Source organism: Eumetopias jubatus, unplaced genomic scaffold (genome assembly GCF_037043125.1).
Source record: "Eumetopias jubatus isolate StellerSeaLion01/CBP00866 unplaced genomic scaffold, mEumJub1_p1.0 scaffold_3, whole genome shotgun sequence".
NCBI classification, from domain to species: domain Eukaryota; kingdom Metazoa; phylum Chordata; class Mammalia; order Carnivora; family Otariidae; genus Eumetopias; species Eumetopias jubatus.
In genome coordinates, this window is record NW_028274809.1 from 83493099 (window position 1) to 83505084 (window position 11986).

The 11986-nt window shown below is 34.9% G+C and overlaps 1 pseudogene; it reads left to right on the forward strand.

The window, feature by feature from the left end:
- Positions 1–10379: 10379 nt before the first annotated feature.
- Positions 10380–11767, forward strand: LOC114224559 (elongation factor 1-alpha 1 pseudogene; annotated as a pseudogene).
- Positions 11768–11986: the final 219 nt, after the last annotated feature.

The following is an 11986-nucleotide window of genomic DNA, read 5'->3' on the forward strand; positions in this document are numbered from 1 at the left end:
CAGAACGAGATGGCTCAAACATTCGCATAACCAGAGTTCTAAAAAGGTAGGGAGGATGCAACGTCTGAATAAATTATGGTAAACAATTGCTCATAAGTTATGAAATACACTACCCACATATTCAGAAATTCAAATAGAACCCAAACAACATAAATGAAAAAAATCATACTAAACAGTGCTCAGCAAACAAACAGAAGATTCTTAAAGTACTATTGTTAATAATAATATGATTTTAAAGACAGACTGGTGAAACAATAAAATGGCAATTAAATTGATGTTTGGCACCATATTGTGTTGAAAGAATAAACAGAACTTTATATATAAAAGAAAAGCTAAATATGTTGTTTCTAACTTCATACCTAGAAAAACAGAGTTTTAAGAAAAAGTGTGCAATATTAGTATAAAACATAAAAGAGTTGACAACCAAGAGAATTTCACTAATGTGAATTTGAAAATAAGGATCAGAGGCAAAAGAAAAATGATCCAGATGAAATAGCAATGAGTGAACGGTGTTATTTGTAAACGAACAAACTTTGACTACTTAAAATAAAAACAACACTATCTTATTTGAGAGTAAAAGAAGGTTATAGGTAAATTATGAGCAGGAGTAACACATGTTTGGAATTGGATAATCCTAACTAGAGTATTTTAAGATTCTTATATCACACAGGTATTTCATGTATTAACTTGACTGGGCCACAAAATGTCAGATATTTGCTGAAACATTATTCTAGCTGTGTCTGTGAAGGTGTTTCTGAAAGATATTAACATTTAAACTGGTAGACTGAGTAAAGCAGATTGTTATCCCCAAAGTGGGGGGGGGGTCACCCAATCTGTTAGATGCCTAAATATAACAGAAGTCTGGGTAAGGGAGTTCACTCTCTCTGCCTGTCTCCAACCCGGGACATCAGTTTTCTCCTAACTTGGACTTGAACTTGGACTGGAACTCAGGCCATCAGCTCTCCCGGTTCTCAGGTCTTTGGACTTAGACTGGCACCTACAACATTGGTCCTTCTGGTTCTAAGGCTCAGGCTTAGACTGGTACTATACCATTGGCTGTCCTGGGTCTCCAACTTACTGACTGTAGTTCTTGGGACTTCTCACCCTCTATAAACACATGAGCCTATTCTGTATAATAAATCTTCAAATATTATATAGATTATACAATCACATACCTAGGAAAATCACATATAGATGATAGATAGATAGATAGATAGATAGATAGATAGATAGATATGTCATATATATATAAATACCATTCATATATACAGAAATAATTCATTTTAAACTTTATTAAGTATGCTTGTCAAATAACTAATAACTAAAAGATCCACCATGTAACTTCTAAAAAGTAAAAAACAGTTGAATGAGAAAAAAGTGTCCAAAGGAAGGCAAAAAAAGGGAGTCAAAAAAAGAAGCACAATATCAAGTGAAATAGAACATACATAGTAATTTGATGTAGTTCGATCCTAATATACCAATAATCAAATATAATGGACAGGGGATAAACATACCAGTTAAAGGAAAGCTTGACACATCTAAAACAAAACACAGATCATTGAGAGTCAAAGGGCTGATAAACAGGTCTGGCAATTACTAAGGAAATGTGAAACTGTATTAACACCAGACAAAATGGACGCATGGCAAAAACCATTATTAGAGATAAGAGGGATATTACATAAAGATAAAATACTGAATTTAATAGATGCTATAATAATTCTAAATTGTGTGCACACAATAATATAACTTAAAATCTGTAAAGTGAAAACCAATGTAATTACAAGATGAAACTAAATGTTTTCCTATCATCTTTAGAGATTTGCCATGGTCCCTCAATAATTGATTGGATAAACTAACTAAAAATGAGTAAGAATATAGAAGAGCTGAATGGTACAATGAATGTTCATCCTAAAATAGACATTCATAGAACTGTTCACTCAAACTTTTTTTTTTAAAAGATTTTTTTATTTATTTACTTGACACAGAGAGAGACACAGCTAGAGAAGGAACGCAAGCAGGGGGAGTGGGAGAGGGAGAAGCAGGCTCCTCGCTGAGCAGGGAGCCCGATGCGGGGCTCGATCCCAGGACCCTTGGATCATGACCTGAGCCGAAGGCAGACGCTTAATGACTGAGCCACCCAGGGGCCCCTCAAGCTTTAGATAATACATACTATTTTTATACATAGGCAATATTTAAAAGAAGTAAACATATGCTTACCTTACAAATTTTAAATGACATACAGAACACATTATTTGCATTACTGGCATTAAAGTAGAGATATTAAAGCATAATAACAAAGGAAGGCACTTATGTTAGGAAAAGCAAAACCACATCTCTAAAAAAATCATCATTCTAATAAAAACAATAATATACACTAGAAATTAATTTGAACTAATGATTATACAATTATAAAATTGACAATTATACAATAATTATACTAACAAGAACACTATGACTAAAATTTACAAGATACGACTAAAACAGATGTTAGAACAAAATTTATTGTCTTAAAAGCTTAAATTAGAAACAACAAAATATTTAGGAAACAATAAACTAAGTTTTTAATTTCTTCAGAAATTTTAAAATAAGCAACAGCTTAAAACCCAGAAGAACAGAAAGAAGTGATAAAAATAATCTCAGCAGTTAATGAAATGGAAAACAAAATATAAAAATTATCCAACAGTGAAAAACGGTTCTTCTAAAGGTATTAAATATGTTAAACTTTGTTATATTAAAAAATAAACAATATTAGCAATGGAGAGGTTTCATAACTACAGAAAATATAGAGATTATTTGATAATACCAAGTTTACATAATAAAGTAAAACATGATCTATAATGTATAAGAATACAATTTATCAAAATTGAGATGAGAACACAAACATGAGTAGTCTCATATCTTTGAAGTCAATTAAGATGGCTAAAAATATCTTCCCACAAGAAGTCACTGAGGCTCAGATAAATTCAAGGATGAGTTCTACCGAATTTTCTAAAGCAGAAATAAATAGATCAACTCATTTTTATGAGGCTAACTTAACTTGACACCAACTAAGATAATAGTAAAATAAAAAGATAGAAGTTAATCCCACTCAGGAACATAGAAGCAATAATCGAAAATATTAGCAATCCAAATACATTTATTCATTAAAAGGGGAACACATCATATCCAAATTGCTTCTACCTCAAAAAATGCGGTTGTTTCAAAGGTTAAAAGTGGAATGATGTAACTCATCATATTCACATTTTAAATAAGAAAAAACACGATTTCTCAATAGACGGATAAAACTCTACAATGATATTGTATGTGCCTTTATGATAAAGTGTTAACAAGCTACAAATACACTGAAAGTCCCCTAACTTTATGGAAATTATCTATTCAAACTGTTGCAGGCATTCATTTAATAATATAACATAAAATCTCTAGTATCAAATCTCAACCCAGTATACTCCATGGACGGTGTGGGCTCTATCACTATTTCTGGCCACCTAGGAGAATGTGCCCTGCAGAGTTTGAAATCTGGCTTCCTCAGCATCTTTCTGTAGGGGACAGGGACCCAAACTCTGAAGTTTGCTATGGAGTTAGTGCCTCGTGAGGTAAATTCTGAACAACGATAAAGATAATAAGAAGATGCTGGTAGGTAAATTATTTGTCCTTCCTATCCCATTTCCCCAAAGATCATTCTGAAAGGCAGAGGAAACTTTCAACATGTCTAGAGACATCTCACATGACTTTTCTTTTGGAACTCCTGGTCTGCTCAATACAGCCCCAATTGCATCTGCTTACACTCCTTTCCTGTCTCACTTGCCACTCCCAGCAAGGGCTTTCGTGAGATTACATTCCACCTCCCAGTAAAGCAATAGAATCCATGCTTTTCTACTTTCTGTGGGATTCAGCAAAAATATTGCTCACCAATAAAATGGATTTATATAATGAAATACTATAGAGCAAATAAAACAAATGAACTTCAGTTGAAAGGAGAAACATACGAATGTGAAAAACAATGTACAATGAATGGGCATGTTGCAGAAAGATACACATAGTATGTTTCCATTTATATAAATTTCCAAAATAGATAATATTAAGCAATGTAAATTTTACAAATGCAAATTTTGTTGGAGAAATATTTTTTTCTAAGCAAGGAAAGGATTAAAATGAAATTTAGCATATGTGGCTATTCTATTTGGGTTAGGGACGAAATATGAATGGAGAGAAAAAACAGAAGGACTTTTAAGAAACTGATAGTTTTTTCCTTGGTCTGAGTGTTCATTTTGGTGTATTTGTAGCTTGTACAAACATGCATTTATTCCCTCTCCCCTTAAGACTTTGTATTCCCACGCCTTCTGTCAACTTCTTATTGAAAGCTCTTGCAACTGTTTTCAACAGGGTTTTCTCTGGCATGAGCTGTGCGCACTCCACCTACCTATGTGTCAGGCCTGAGGTGCCAGGAACTTTATTTCCACAAAATCATTGCTTTCACAAAGCCCAATAAGAATTGGTATATGTTCTACACCTCTCAAGTGAGGAAAATCTAAGGTAGTTCTACCCAGATTCCAATTATCCCCAGTAGGATTCAACCTGTTGTTACCCACAGCAAACCTCTTCATGTAGCTCCAATGTAATGACCCATGAGAAGTCCCAAGTGAAACCAACTGAAAAACCAAGCAACCAACCTCACACAGAACTGTGAGAGATAATAAATGTTAGTAAGCCATTACTTTTGGAGTGGTTTGCTACACAGTAAACTAAGGCTAAAATATCTTTCCTCCTGCTTTCTTGGTCCCTTTGTCATGCAGGTGCTGCTTGTTATGACCTTCCAAACAAACAACCTGCACTCTAATCTAGTTTTAGAATTTACCTTCAGGGGATCCCAAACCAAAACAATATAATTAGATGTTGAAATAAAGTCAAATCAATATAAAATGGGATTTCACACTATTCAATCGTCACACATGCATGCATACACATGTATAGGCAAAAAAAAAAAAGACAAAACATGAGGAATTATTATCTTATCTTTTTTGCGGGGATAAGAAATAGAGCTTGGTGAGTAGAAGTCATTTGCTAATGGGTACAAAATAAGATAATGGCATTGACATATACTGTGCAAAATGGTATATGTTGCAGTATATGAACTTTTTAGTTTCTATCCATTTTTATATCCAAGTCATCATTCTTGTTTCTCTCCTTTGATCAGCAGTGATAGAAGCAGGAAGCATGGGCTATTGGAAACGTGTTCTTTATTATTTTTGCAAGCCTCTGTCTTAGTTTATTCAGGCTACTGTAACCAAATACCATAAATTGGATGGTTTATAAACAAAAGAAATACACTTCTCATGTTCTGGAGGCTGTCCAAGATTGAGGCTGTAGCAGATTCAGTATCTGGTGAGGACCCACTTCATGGTTCGTAGATGGCACCTTCTAGCCATGTCCTCACATGGTAGAAGTGGTAAAGGAGCTCTCTGGGGTCTCTTTTATAAGACCAGTAATCCATTTATGAGGGCTCCACCCGCATGACTTAGGCACCTCCCAGAAGGCCCACGTCCAAATATCATCAGGTCCCGTTGGATATTAGGTTTCAATGTATGAATATTAATTTGGGGGGAAGGCACAAACATTCAGTCTGTACCACCTTCTTTCTTTAAATTGTATATGAGTAAGGTCTGATACTGAAGGATCAGACCTTATAGAACCGTGGTCATAAAAACAAGACAAGGTTTAGGAAAAAAAAGATTTTGACTTTTGTTTAAGTTACCTCTTTTGAAATGTATGAATGGGCTCAAAATTTTGTCCTTTAGAGAAACTCAAAATAAGACAGGCTTCCATCCTTATGAACAGGTCACATACATAATTTCCAGAGGTTAAAAAAATTAGATGGTATTTTATTAACTTTTTTAAGCCTAAGAAACAATACAATAGTTCCTTTTCTATCTGTTAGTTCACATTTGTCTTTAATTTCTCTCATTCCACATAATATAGAGTATGCCCAATAAATATCTTACCTATTACCTGACATTAACACGGTGAGTATTTACTTCTCTCAATAGAGAATTTAACCACTTTAGGTCACTATTTTTCTGTCTATGAAATATTTGCTATAATTTTCTAATAACTCTATAGTATGTTATTTTGAAATAAAATTAGGTAATTAATGCAAATATTTCTAATGTATCTTAATATGCCATTTCATATACCTTTAAAACTCTGTTCAGATTTCAAGTCCATTTTAAGAATGTTTTCCTGCAATATGGTTTGAAACTTGGATGGCTGGTTTTTGAAATGTATAAATTATACAAGAAGAAAATCAGCATAGTTTTCTTTTCCTGGGAAGTGGAGCAGTTAATATTCAACATGAAATGTCTAATCTTTAAATACATTATAATCTAACTGCTTAGGATAATTTTTGCTTTAATACCTTAAGAGTCTGCAAAGCCTGAAGGATGGGATTATTAAGATGGAATTTTAATGTCAAAATTATCAGAGAAGTGAACATATTGCTAGTGTTCATAAAAATTGTATTCAATTTCTGTATGATTTGTTCAAATAAGAGATGAGAATATATTTGATTATAGCTAGTAAGTAACCCAAAATTTGATCAGATGACTGGAGGTCACTGCTACATAAGGGCTGTCAACCTCAGAGGTAAGACTATTTAAGAGCTGAATTTACTCTAATATATAAATGTACCTGCACATATATGCATAAAAATATAGTTATGAAGTAATTAAATCGTTGGAATATTTTGTAGTGAAAATAGTAAGAAAAGGAGAGTATGAAAATTTTAAAATGAATGTAAATGATAATTTCTGTAGAAAACAATGCAGAAATGTAGGAACCAGTTCCTAGTTTTCAATTTTTTAAAGTTTTGGGATAACTCAAAACCAACATATGTACAACAGATTTATAAAAAATTCTGTTTTATTTAGAAGAACTTTATTAGCGTGCAGATGAATCTATGATATAAAATTTACTGTGGAATACCGACTGGTATGAAAAACAAGAACAAGATAGCATTTAACTGCACCATTTTAGGTAATTGTTTTAAAGCAAATACATACTTTGCAGTATTTTTTATAATCATGCTTGTCAGTTTCTTAAGGAAGATTATCCCTGTAGCAATACAAAGATTCCCTTCTACATTATCAGATACGTACAATGATGTGCTCATACATAATCATCCACGACTATTAATAGAAACTATAATAAGCAATCAACAGTCATTCAAACTTACAATTATAATTTTTTATTCCCCTGATGGGGGGGATGTAGAAACTTGTCTTATGTATTGGCCTTAAGATACAAAAGCTCAGTAGGTACTCTTCTTAGAACAATGCATGTTTGTAATTTATGAATGTTCTTTTATATTCTTATAGATATAAATATACAGTTACATTTTCCCTTTTCCCCAGTGCTACATAATTATAACTTGTAATATGTAAATATTTATGAATTCACAGGATGTTCACTAGGAGAGAAGAATGTTATACTTGCAGATTTGCGTAGTATTTGCAGAATTCAAATCTTATTATTAGGCTTTACGTTGTATTACAAAATGTAAAAATACATTGTTATAAATATGACTTGTCTAGAAAACATACCATCTGGTGGTTCTGTTGAGATTTGAGAACTATCTCAAAATCATTTATTATTAGAAATAGACTTTAAAAAAAAAGAAATAGACATTACAATATTGGTTGAAAATTTTACTCCCTTCATTTTTATATAAGTAAATGGAGGACATAATGCCCTGTATTCTAGGTGATAAAATATAGTTCAAACATTAATATCATGAGCTATTAGAATTTATAGAACTTTACAGATCATTTAGACAGAAATCGGACACCAGTTGATTGGCAGTCGCTGTCTAAAATGCAATTTAAAGGATTCTATCAGGATTATAGATTAAAGGATACCTATAGTCCAGCAAGGAAGAGTGGCTGGCTGAGTATATATGCCTTAGGTCCAGGATGGGAACCTCGTAGCAAGCATGCTGTGTACTCCCTTCCCTTATTTAGTTTGAATTTAAAGATCACTAAAAGCTGGTCAAAAATGAAGATTCCAATCCCTAAAACATCATTGGGTTGTCAGACAGATCTACTTTTTTATTTTTTAAGATTCATTTATTTATTTCAGAGAGAGAGAGAGAGTGTGTGTGAGTAGAGGGAGGAACAAAGAGCTGGAGGCAAGCTGACTCCCCTCTGAGCAGAGGACCTGACTTGGGGTTCTATCCCAGGACCATGAGATCATGACCTGAGCCAAAAGCAAGAGTCAGTTACTTAACCAACTGAGCCACCCATGAGCCCCAAGAAAGAACTACTTAATATTTGTCTGCATGTTTGCTCGAAATCTGATTCCTATAACTTTCTCCACTTAATCCTAATCTATTACACATTTCAAGCATGAAAACTTTTTAGATATCAGAAGATTTAGCATTCTTTTTCCCTTTAGATATTTCCTTTTCCCAAATCAAAAGTCATTAATTGCTCCAGCTTCTTTACTATCTCTATAGTTTGTTCAAGTCCTTCTTAAAGTATTACTACCAGAACTAAATTTTCTACATATCTTAACTGTATAAAGTAAAACAATTATTTTCTTAATGAAAACACAATAGTTCTATTTAATGCAATAAAAGACCCGATGATCTATTTCATGGTGTTTTCATCCCCTTGGATCACATTCAATGGCACTTGCCATTGAGTACAATATTTAGGATTTTTAAATGAAGCATTCCTTTCTGTTCCAAATATTAGGTGTTTACTCATTTCTTCATCTGATAAGAATGATAACCACATTTTCATGATTGTTCATTATTAGTCAACAACTGTACTATGCATTTTATCTTGATTAAATTATTTAAAATCACCATAGCCCTAGTTTTATCTTTAGCAACAATAAGAAAATCACAAGAAGCTGAGGTCCCTGCCTAAAGACGTGGCGGCAATACATTTAACCCTTTTATATTTATTTTGTTAGTTTGGAACAACTCCTCTTTTTGAGTTTTTATTTAGTAATTACGTTAGCCTCTCTTAGGAAAGAAGAAACACATATTCTGAATTTATCTTAGATATTGAAGATTTATTTTAAGTGTACTTGAAGAAAATGGTAAGTGGGAAAACTGAGAAGTTCTGCAACACGCCTCTTAGAGAAAAAGGAAAGTTTCTGCAGATATCCAATAGCCTGTGAGTCAGCTACAATCTTCTTTAGTCCGATAGGAGAATGTCCTGTGTTTATCATCCTTCTTGGGAAGGGCTTCCTTTCTTCCTTAGAATATGCTAAAATATTACGGTAACTCAAATGTTTTCTGTCTCTGCTGCTACTGCTGTGCAATAAGAAAGGCACTCTGCTACTCTGCCTGAATGCTTCTAATTACTTACAACTTCTGTGTGTTCATTTTAATATCATAATACTTGATGCTGGTCATCTTACTAAAAACCTTTCATTTAGTTCCTCTTGAATTCTCCCAACAACCATAAGGGAGACAATATTTTAATCCTCAAATCACATAAGAAAAAAAATTGAGGCCTGGAGAGATTAAACAACTGACCCATCATTGAATAGGCAGGACGTTTCTGAAACTGGGTTCCTACTCAGGTTCAATTTCAGAGTGTAGGTGTTAGCTCACTGCCTCTCTTCACTCTGTGGCTGACAGTCTGCCCATTCTGCTGGCAATCATGCTGACTCAGTGTCCTATGTTCACATTCCATATCCTACGTGATTGTCAAGTCCTTACTGCTCAGTGATCCCAGAGAAGTGGAGATGTTGCCAAATGCCTTGCTTGAGGGAAAATATAAACTGTATGTGGCATTTCTTTGATCCACCAGCTTAACAAATCTGTCAAGAAAATAGATCACATTAATCTAAACAAAAATGTCTTAGTAACATATCAAAACATCAGCAACATACATATCTGAAAATTCATGATATAATTTTGTGGGAGAGCCCTCCTACTTACGCTTATTGAATCTAGAATCCACATATCCCATTTTATGTAAGTGAGAGCATTTACCCAGTTTTCTCTTGTTTTATCTCACATTTTTCACGATTCCCAAGATGTCATTTATGGAGACTCTCCAGTTGCATACCCTTTCAGTGCGCTCACAAACAGTGTTTCTCTTCCTGGAAACCATGAGCTCCTTTTGAAGTAGCTGCTCTATTACCAGCACTTTATCTGTCACATTCTCTCCTTTTCAATTTTGAGATTGTTTCAAACATTTCTCTACAGGTAGATATTCAGTTGTCTCTAAATAATCACTGTTAAAAAACCAAGCTGCCCTGTGTGCTTACATAATTATAAGAAAACAAACAAACAAGCAGCTTTTTTTTGCAGCTGGTTTGCTGCCAGCACACAGAAGTCATGAAAACCACCACTAAACCTAAATCAAATGGGAAAGGAAAAGACTCATATCAATTTTTGTCATTGGACACATAGATTCAGGCAAGTCAACCACTACTGGTCATCCGGCCTACAAATATGGTGGACTCAACAAAAGAACTATGGCAAAATTTGAGAAGGGGGCTGCTGAGATGGGAATGGGCTCCTTCAAGTATGCCTGGGTCTTGGATAAACTGAAACTGAACATGAACATAGTATCACCATTGATAACTCCCCGTGGAAATTCGAGACCAGCAAGTATTACCTGACCATCATTAATGCCCCAGGACACAGAGACTTTATAAAAACATGATTATAGGCATATCTCAGGCTAAATGTGCTGTCTTGATTGTTGCTGCTGGTGGTGGTGAATTTGAAGCAGGTATCTGCAAAAATGGGCAGACCTATGAGCATGTAAAACAACTAATTGTTGGTGTTAACAAAATGGATTCCACTGAGCCACCCTACAGCCAGAAGAGATATGAGGAAATCATTAAAGAAGTCAGCACTTATATTAAGAAGGTTGGCTACAACCCCGACATAGTAGTATTTGTGCCAATTTCTGGTTGGAATGGTGGCAACATGCTGGAGCCAAGTGCTAACATGCCTTTTTCAAGGGATGGAAAGTCACCCATAAAGATGGCAATGCCAGTGGAACCAAGCTTCTTGAAGCCCCGGGTATGCATTCTGCCACCAACTCATCCAACTGACAAGCCTTTGCATCTGCCCCTCCATGATGTCTACAAAATTGGTGGTATTGGTATTGTCCCCCTGGGCTGAGCGGAGACTGATGTTCTTAAACCTGGCATGCTAGTCACCTTGGCTCTAGTAGACGTTACAACTAAAGTAAAGTCTATTGAAATGCACCATGCAGCTTTGAGTGAGGCCCTTCCCGGGGACAATGTGGGCTTCAATGTCAAGGACATATCTGACAGAGATGTCCATTGTGGCAATGTGGCTGGTGATAGCAAAAATGACCCACCAATAGAAGTAGCTGGCTTCACGGCTCAGGTGATTATCCTGATCAATCCAGGCTAAATCAGTGCTGGATATGCACCTGTGCTGAGTAGTCACACAGCTCATATTGGTTGCAAGTTTGCTGAGCTGAAGAAGATTGATCGTCATTCTGGAAAAAAGCTGGAATATGGCCCTAAGTTCTTGAAATCTGGTGATGCTGCCATCGTTGATATGGTTCTTGCCAAGCCTATGTGTGTTGAGAGCTTCTCTGACTATCCTCCTCTGAGCCATTTATCTGTTCATTACCTGAGACAGATGGTTGCTGTGATTGTCATCAGAGAAATAGACAAGAAGGCAGCTGGAGCTGGCAAGGTCACCAAGTCTGTCCAGAAAGCTCAGAAGGTTAAATGAATCTTATCCCAATACCTGCCACCCCAGTCTTAATCAGTGGTAGAAGAATGGTCTTGGAACTGTTTGTGTCAATTGTTTAAGTTTACTAGTAAAAGACCGGTTAATAATGTATTGTAAAACCTTCAAAAGGAAAGGAAAATGTTTTGTGGACCATTGTTTTTTGTGGGTGTGTGGAAGTTTTAGGTTATTAGTTTTTAAAATTCAGCCTTTTTAGGGATCCCTGGGTGATGCAGCTGGTTGAATGACTCT